This window comes from Hordeum vulgare, chromosome 2H (assembly GCF_904849725.1).
Source record: "Hordeum vulgare subsp. vulgare chromosome 2H, MorexV3_pseudomolecules_assembly, whole genome shotgun sequence".
NCBI lineage: Eukaryota > Viridiplantae > Streptophyta > Magnoliopsida > Poales > Poaceae > Hordeum > Hordeum vulgare.
The window spans coordinates 655,578,561-655,587,452 of NC_058519.1; the positions used below are offsets into that span (position 1 = coordinate 655,578,561).

General features: G+C 40.2%; 1 long non-coding RNA gene across 2 annotated transcripts; it reads left to right on the forward strand.

Moving 5' to 3' along the window:
* The first annotated feature begins 1,779 nt into the window (after positions 1–1,779).
* Positions 1,780–4,735, forward strand: LOC123428481. 2 transcript variants are annotated; one of them, XR_006622564.1, is made up of 2 exons: positions 1,780–3,035; positions 3,514–4,735. It is a non-coding gene; the product is annotated as an uncharacterized LOC123428481 (long non-coding RNA). The 2 variants fall into 2 exon arrangements; XR_006622565.1 differs by having other exon boundaries at positions 1,780–3,022.
* Positions 4,736–8,892: the final 4,157 nt, after the last annotated feature.

Here is an 8,892-nt window from a genome sequence, read left to right on the forward strand (position 1 = left end):
AGCCGTGCAGCAGCTGGGGCTGGTAGGTAGCGGAAGGTAATCAGATCCAGAAATCATGGGCCTCACGCACAGTCCTAGCTAGGCGTGGCCATCCTACCTAGCGGCTACACGCATGTGACAAGCGAGCGTGCATCGCTCTGGCTGGCTTGTGGCGCTGTCGACAATCATGCATGGCAGGCTACAGCCATGTTTACTCAAATTTAACTTAATCCGTCACACGCACACACACACGGGGACTGCTCTGGCACTGGGACTGGCACTGGGACCTGGGACTAGGAGGGAGGGACATGCATGGCGCATGCACATATATGTGCACCATTGATGCAGCTACTAAAAGAATCAGAGCTAGCCCTAGCCAGCTCACTGTAGACGAAGACCTCATACCTAAGCGGTTGCTTGGATCAAGATTTTTTTTCTTTTTTAACCATGCAAGTCGGAGGGGACATGTACTAGAAGCACTTAAAAAATGGCAGGCAGGTGCAGGCGGTGGAGTGGGTGCAAGCAGACTAGAAGAGTGTGCAGTACACTAGCATGAGGGTGCTTGATAAGTTTTAGTCCCATAACTAAAAATAGTGGGACTAAAACTTGCTAGTAGCATCATCCATGCTTGAATTCAAATATTAAAGAGACTAAAATCAAGTTAATGAGCATTTATTATCCTCTAAACCCTTCAATCCTGAAGTCGCCTATGTTAAAGGAGATGAGTTAAATGAGGAGAGATGACTAATCCATATTTTAGTAGGTGTACCCCTGGCTAAAAAATTATAGTCTCAAGACTAGTTTTAGCCCCTCTTTAATCAGGGGTGCTTGAAATTTTAGCCTCTTAAAGAGATTACTTTTAGTCAGATTAAAATAAGTCCCTTGGATCCAAACACCCTCTATATCATGCACGTATGGTCTGTCCGTACAGCCACGTAGGGCCGGCGCACGAAGTACATGTAATTGTACTCTCTTTATATCTAAATACTTAATTTTTTAAAGAAAGGATTTCCTTCGGCTGTATCTAAATACTTGTGTTTTTTAAGAAAAGAAGGATTTCCTTCGATCTTTGCATCAAAACGATGCATGCAGTTATCTAAATAGTTGTACTTCCTTTATTTTTAAACATAATTTTACTAGTAGACTAAATACAACGTAAAATGAATGAATTTACACTCTAAAATATCTCTACATATATCCATATGAATTTTTTAATACAATCTTTAAATAAACATATATTTCCTGTGCAAAAGAAAACATATATTTAGAAATGAAGAGAATAATTAGGAAGAACTAGACTAATTCTTTTCAACTACAAGTATTTACGTACAAGTTTGAGAGGAGTGACGAGGAGGAGGACAGATGAGTAATTTCGCGGCTGGACCGGACCAGCGCGACACCAGCATCTCGGCGGTGGGCCCGGCGTGTCCCCCTGGTCCACACCCTGTCCCTCTCCCTCGCTCTCACGTACAAAGCGTGAGCTGATCTTTGCCAGTTGCCAGCCAGAGGGAGGGAGAGAGAGGAGCTGTGCTTGCCTAGCTAATTATGGCCGGGTCGGGGCGTACGATGCTTTTCACCTAGCCTCTCATCAGGCTTGTACCAGAGCAATCTCCTGCCCTGTAGCTCTCAACTTCAGCACCCACCCCCCTCCTCTCTCTCTCTCTCTCTCTCTCTCTCTCTCCCTCCCTTGAGCTCTTTTGGTTCGCCATGGCGTTATAAAGCCCCTCCCATCTCCTAGCTAGCTACCCATCTACAGCCCTACTAGCTCACATATATAGCTGCTGCCATGCGGATTAGCTGCTGCCATGCGGATGGAAATTCCCCGGCACAGCTAGAATAGGGACTCAATTCGGGTTATCATGGATCCATTCGGGTGATTAGCTAGCTAGAGAAAGGCCGAGAGCTTCCAGGAAGCTAGTGGAGGATTCCAAAGGGATCGCATTGATCGATCTCCCTCCGTCATCGGCGTGCAAGATCGATGGATCAGTGCGATCCCTCTGGAATTCTCCGCTTGCCTCCGCCTCCCCCTCTACCTCTTCGGTTTCCACGAGGTAATCAAACAGAGATAGACCATCTACAAGAATCACAAGGTAACATCGTCTAGCAGCTTGCTCTTTTTACCAGCTGCTCACGGTTGAGGCACATGTTTGCCGCTTAATTTTTCCTCTTGGTTTGTGGGACGGAAAGGGTTAGGCTCAGTCCTTTTATTTGGGGTTATTGATCGGTGTGTGATGGTTTTACATTAGTTTTGGGGGAAACTGTGGACATGAGTGTTGATGAATTGGTGTTGTTAGAAACGGGAGTTATTTTTTCTTTTTCTTTTTGCGGGGTAGAAACGGGAGTTACTTAATTGGTGGTATGATGAGGATGATTGCATCAGCCTTTTTTTTTGGCAACGAACATCAGCCAGCTTTTTTTTAATAGTTTGTTCATCTCAGTTCTGCAATTTGTTTTAGAAAAAAAATTCTACAACGAGTAAGTCTAGGGGAAATTTGTTCTAAACATGTAGCTATCCCAAGACCCATGTGTGTGAATGCATACCACCAAAGCTAGCTAGTAATAGCAAAAAAGAGACGGGGACATGAGGAAGGCTCACTTGTTTGTGACCGAGAAACTGATAGGATATTACTGGTGTTAATTCCAGGCTTGCTTTTTTTAGGCATCAAGTGCATGTTTTTAATACCGTCAAATATATGGACATGTATAACATGCAAGTGCAAGGATAACGGCGCATCTCGATTTTGCATAAACTTTACTCAAAATGATAACGATTGCTTTATGGCATATTCTCTTTCATTTTGTACCTAGATTTATTTATTAGGAGATGATCCGGGCCACTAGTTAGTAGTTTAATTATTATACATGTATTTCTAGAGTGGGAATTCTAGACATATGGTCATAAGTGGTTCGCTCCAAAAATTATGACAGCTCAAATGTTCCATTCATTTATATAAGGCACTACTTCGCAGGGCTAATCTCTGAGTGAATACGAATATGTTATCATCGATGGGTAAAGAAAGGCTGTAATGTGCTGATTCTCGACGTGCGTGGCAATTGTATGTTATGTTTTTGCTTATTTTGTAGTATTTTGGCTGTGTGCATTCTTGAGGTCTAAATAGCACTATTGACTTGTTCTTGCAGAAACCGAATGTATTTTATTATGGAAAAAAAATTCCCCACATAAAATTAATTTCCCTTTCTGAACCTAGCTAGAAATCAAAGTTCTTTCCTCAACTGCTCTACACATGCAACTGTAACTAAGCAAAACAAGGCAATAAAGAGTGGGTGCCAGAAAACCATAGGCTACGCAAAGAAAATCATGGAGACTGATTTGTGTGCATGCTAAGATATCATGTGTATGTTTGGATACCTTTTTTTTACAAACATCGAGCTGCCTTAACCATCTACCAAAGATAGGTTCTCTATCGATGCAGTTAACTGGTTGTTTCAATTAAATTGCTTTAATGCTATTATGAACTACTTGGTTAAAAAATTGCTGGGATGGGCAGGGATAATTCACTCCCTTTTTACCAGGTGTCCAACTGTTGGGATGAGAAGGGTTAAATATTTTCTTGGCTGTAAATAAGGCGGACCAAAGGTCAGCCTAAACTTTGTATGAACAACACTTCATTAATTTTAGGTAGGGCTAATTTAGCCCTCAATTTGGCGGGGACATGTGGTATTTTTTTGCATTAATTAGTTTAGAGAAACCTTGGCATGAGTTTTGAGTTGGGGTGGTAATTGTTAGAAACAGATTAATGAATTTTTGGTAAAGATAATTGCATAAGCTTCTATTATATTTATTTTTCTGTATTGGTTCATCACGGCTTCACCAACTAATTCTAGACAAACAGATTCAAAACATGTAACCTAAGTAAGCTTCCTTAGAGTGTATCAAAGGCAATAGGCTATTATCGCAAAAAAGATACTATGATATTAGCATGAGTATTAATTTTAGGCCCTCTTTTAACACGAAATGCTTGTTTGGAATAATGAAAAATACCCAAATAGGATAATAAATTAAAGGATAATGTATCCTGATATAAGAAATTAATGGATAACTAAGCATCTCGATTTTGCATAAAATTTATCCAAAAGGATAATGATTGCTTTGTTGCACATTCTTATTATTTCCCCGTCTCATTTTACAAGTCCGGCACATGTACCTAAGTCGTTAATTTGACCAACTTAATGAGAGGCATATATAACAAAATATATATAATTACAAACTTTAGATATTTTATTTTTTAATGATATAATTTTTATGTTAAATAATATATTTTATATAAGTTAAATTGACAATCTAGATACACGTGCATGTCTTCTAAACTGTGATGGAGGGAGTATGTTTCCTTCCTAAATTTATTAGGAGACAATCAAGTTGCTAGTAGTTTAATTAATGACTACACATGCATTTTCTGGTTGAAAAATCTTGATATGGCATCGGTTGATCCTGAAATTATGATGGCACACAGGCATCGGTCCCTTTGTACTACGAGAGATGCTTCAGAAATTCTGATCACACACATTTCAGATGCTGTCAAGTGTCAACATCGAGGAATGAAGTTGAATTCGGCTACCGCGTGCCTATAAATGCTCGTTGCACATGACAACTGATTGCCATGTTTTCTTGCAAGAACTGTATGTACATAGTGGCTATTTAAAAGGAGCATCTTGTAACTGCTTGCACATATGCCTGCAAATTTGTCCATGCTTGCATCTTTCTCTTTCACAATATACGAATCGTTTTCCTGTGTTTGATTCGCTCAATCTACTTGTGTGACGTAACACAACAAAAACACGATGAATAGTGTTAGAGGAGAAAGAATGATAAATTAAAAGATAGAAGGCAACTCATACCGATCGGGGGGCCATCAATTTGTGATGTTTACGTACATACGTACAAACCGGTATCGATCCATCTCATTGCCCGCAATGTTGTTAATTACTCGGAGATTTTCAAACAGCAAGCGCAATTTATGCTACTCCCTCCGTTCCAAAATAACTGTCTCAACTTTATACTAGATCTAGTATAAATTTATACTAAGCTTAAGACAGTTATTTTGGGACGGAGGGAGTATTACTCTCCTGCCTTCTGCATCATTGCGATGCACGCAACCATAGTAATTTATTAACTATTGAGTAGGCTACATAAGAAATGCAACCACGCTCGAACCATTACAAGATATTCCATAAAACACAGCTACGACGAATGCAATTGCATATAATCTGATAACTCCATTAACTAATCAATCGTTGTCCATATGTTCATGCACGGCATAGTGCATACGTGCACAAAAAACCATGGTTCAGCCGAACTTACACTCGACATCATTGATTTTTAGACACTGTTAATAAACATCTGTGCATGATTGATTAAAAAAAATACATAGTGAAAGATGTTTGCAAGTAAATCGATGCATGTAATAAGATGTTGAATCCTACAGCGTGGAGTATAGGTTCGGCTGAACCATGATCTAAATCACTGCGTCCGGTGTACGTGCATGGATGATTTTCTAGAATGGTATCCATGCATGATGAAATCTTCTGCTCAGACCTCAGAGCACAGAACTAAATGTACCAAGTACTAGTACTTCCGTGTAGCTAAGCGAAGTGAAGCCCCGATGGACTGATCGACATGCAGCATGCGCGCATGCACGTCCCGTGCAATCATCTGCATGTGCAGCAGAGGATTCACTGCAATAGTTGCATGCATGCATGCGCAGGATTCACTGCAAGGGTGTCGGTGGGACTGTTCCTACGTGTGCCTGATCGCTTTTGGTTTTGGTTTTGGACCCCTTCTCCGTGTCATTTCTCTCTTGACTCTTGTCCAGGTGAATCACTTCAACTTGCTTGGAGTAGTTAATTCACTGACTGTGCACTTACTGTCTCTCTCTGTATATGGTGAGCGTGCGTTTGGCGGAAACCGAAACTAAGTACTCACTCCGTTTCTGAATATAAGACCTTCTAGAGATTTGAGTATGAACTACATACAGATGTATGTTATCATATTTTAGGATGTAGATTAATTTATTTTGCTCCGTATCTAGTCTATAGTAAAAATTTCTAAAATATCTTAATATTTAGGAAAGGGGGGAGTAATACGACATAGCAAAGTTTGGTTTAGTTTTTTTTTTTTCAATAGCTGTAGCATAGTGTTATATGAGGAGGAAGATTAATGAAGAAAGGAGCAGTTCAATGAATGATGCAGACCATGAATTTCACTAGCTCCTGATTAAGCATGTGTAAGCTTTACTTTTGTTTTTATTGAGTTGGAGTAAAGGTTTGTTTATATAGTTTTGCTATCTATATGAGTTTTAGTTACTGTTTCCTTTCCTAGAAGGATGAGACATGCTGTTTGACCAATGAGGGGGGCGATGGAGTGTGTTTCATGTTTCTTTATAATGCAGTTATTTGATGGGTTTTTCGTGGTGTGGTCCCGTGTTATCCGCTAATCAATCCATATTTATGTGGGGATATTTTTTCATTGTCGACTGCATGTACTATATTCGTTCTATAGTATCACATGATAACGCTTTTTTATGGGTGATAGGAGTCTGCGAGGGTTGATACGTTTTTATAGGCCGGTTGTTGGTGATTGATTAAAGAAATCGTTGGCCCGAACAAAATCATAAACCCAATCCAAAATTGAATACTTCAATCAAATGAAAAGGTTTTAAAATTAGGAAGCATATAGGATTAAAATAATTAAATATGAGAGCTCCTTGAGAAATTGTTGACCCGATCAAAATCAGGTGACCAAAGTCTAAACTGAAGCCTGAATTAATTGTGAAGGTTTAAAAATTAGGAAGCATAGTGTATTGTATAAAAAACTAAATGAAAGGGTTTGGAAAATTGTTGATCCGGTCGAAATCGGATGACCAAATTTCAATTGGAGACCTCGATTGATTGTGAGGCCTCCAATCCTAGGAAGGTTAGTGATATACTCTCTCTGTTTCTAAATATAAGGTGTATTATTTTTTCAAAAAGTCAAACTTCTCAAACTTTTCCAAGTTTATTGATAAAAATATCAATGTTTAGAATACCAAATCATTATCACTAGATTCACCATGAAATATATTTCTATATTTTGCATTTTTAGTAGTGTAAATGTTTATATATTTTCTATAAAGTTGGTCAAACATAGTCTTCCTTTGACTTTTGAAAAACTAATACACCTTATATTAAGGAATGGAGAGAGTAATATATAGCCATTAAATGTGACTATAAGATGTGTGTGTGCTGATGTGGATGTTGTATTACTTTGTTTCTGTTTTTGTTTTCCAGGTAAATGAGATCAAATTATATCTAATCTAGATGAGTTTTAGGCACTCCCTTGTTTATATGCACATATATTTGTCCCCCATTGCCTTCTGTAAGAGCATCTCCAACATCATGTGCCATATCTTAAGCACCAAATATATTGTTGGAGTAAAATCTAGGGTATCAAAAAGTTTCATTTTTTGCATAAAAGGTGGCATCTCCAACAGATACCCTAAAACAGTGCACCGGAAGATTGAAACACTTTTTTGCAACTACAAACTTTGATTCAAACTTACAAACGTGCCAAGTTTAAACATACGAATATCCAAACATTCAAACTAATTACTAGAAACACCAAACATTCAAACATTGTCTTAGTCACCGTCGGAACCCTCACTCCCACGCTCAAGTTTGTCCTAGTCAATGTAGGAACCCTCATCATCGGACTCTACCTTTCTCACGAAAGACATTTCCTCCTTGTTATTCTTGCGCTTCTAGAGCTCCCAATCCCTCTTCTAGTACCACTCCGCCTTGTACTAGACGTACACCGGGCGTTCCCTTGCGAACCTCGACATTCTCACCTCATTAGTCTTCGAGATGTTGACCCTCTCATCGAAAACAATACGGGTCTCCGGCTTCGCAGGTTGGGTCATAATGGTCACCCCCAGCCCGACGAACTCCGCCTCGATACGGGACTCCACCTCCCGAAAGTTGATCTTCAATCGCGACAGGCCGAATCTCCACACAACGATGTCGTAAGCGCGCGCCACTTCCACTACTGGTGTGATGAAACTTGATACCAAACCGGCCAAACACCCGCGGTCGCACTCCCCTGAAGCACTTTAGCGGCAGGGCGGTGGTAGCATGGGTATGTGGTATCGAGAGCGGAGGAAAGAACATCGACGGTGTGCAGGAGGATTGGATGTGGAAGTGGTGAATAGCCAGAGTCAGGGATGAGGCGATGGATGAGGTGCAACAATGGGTAGAGGAGGAGGTGTGATGGTGATGGAGCAGTATGCCCACACGGTGTAAGAAGTAAGAACGACCGATTAAGCTTGGGGAGGCGATGAATCCAAGCGGTGGGGAGGTGTGTTGGCGGGATTTGATTTGTGGGGGCGGGGAGGGGGGCTACAGGAAGTAGGCGGTTGGGTGGCGGGAGGTTGGTTGGAGTTTTTGTGGAAGAACCTTCATGCCGCATATATGTAGCCACTTGCCCTTTTTTTGGGCTGCCCAAAAACATTTTTGATTAGGTTAGAGTATTTGGGAAGCTGTTGGAGATATTTTTGCCCCCAATACTAAAAAGGAGTGTTGCTCTATAATAATGTAGCTGTTGGAGATTCTCTAAACAAACGCTCAAGGTTTAGCCATACATGAATGCAACTAGCTAGCTTCGATGGTTGACCTGTAGCATTAGCAAGGCTAAGGAAAGACCCTTTAGCATTAGCATTATAAGGTGTCATCTTTGTTTAGACATCTGATATAAAATTACACAAAAATATGTTGGTGGTCTTCTTCTTCCATTGTATGCCATCTGGCGAACATTAAAAGTTGCATTCAACTGGTAGTGTGGAAAAAGCACGCAAGCAAACGTCCTCATTATACTAGGCTTCCAAGACGCGCACGATTTCCACTCACCTTTATAAACAAGAT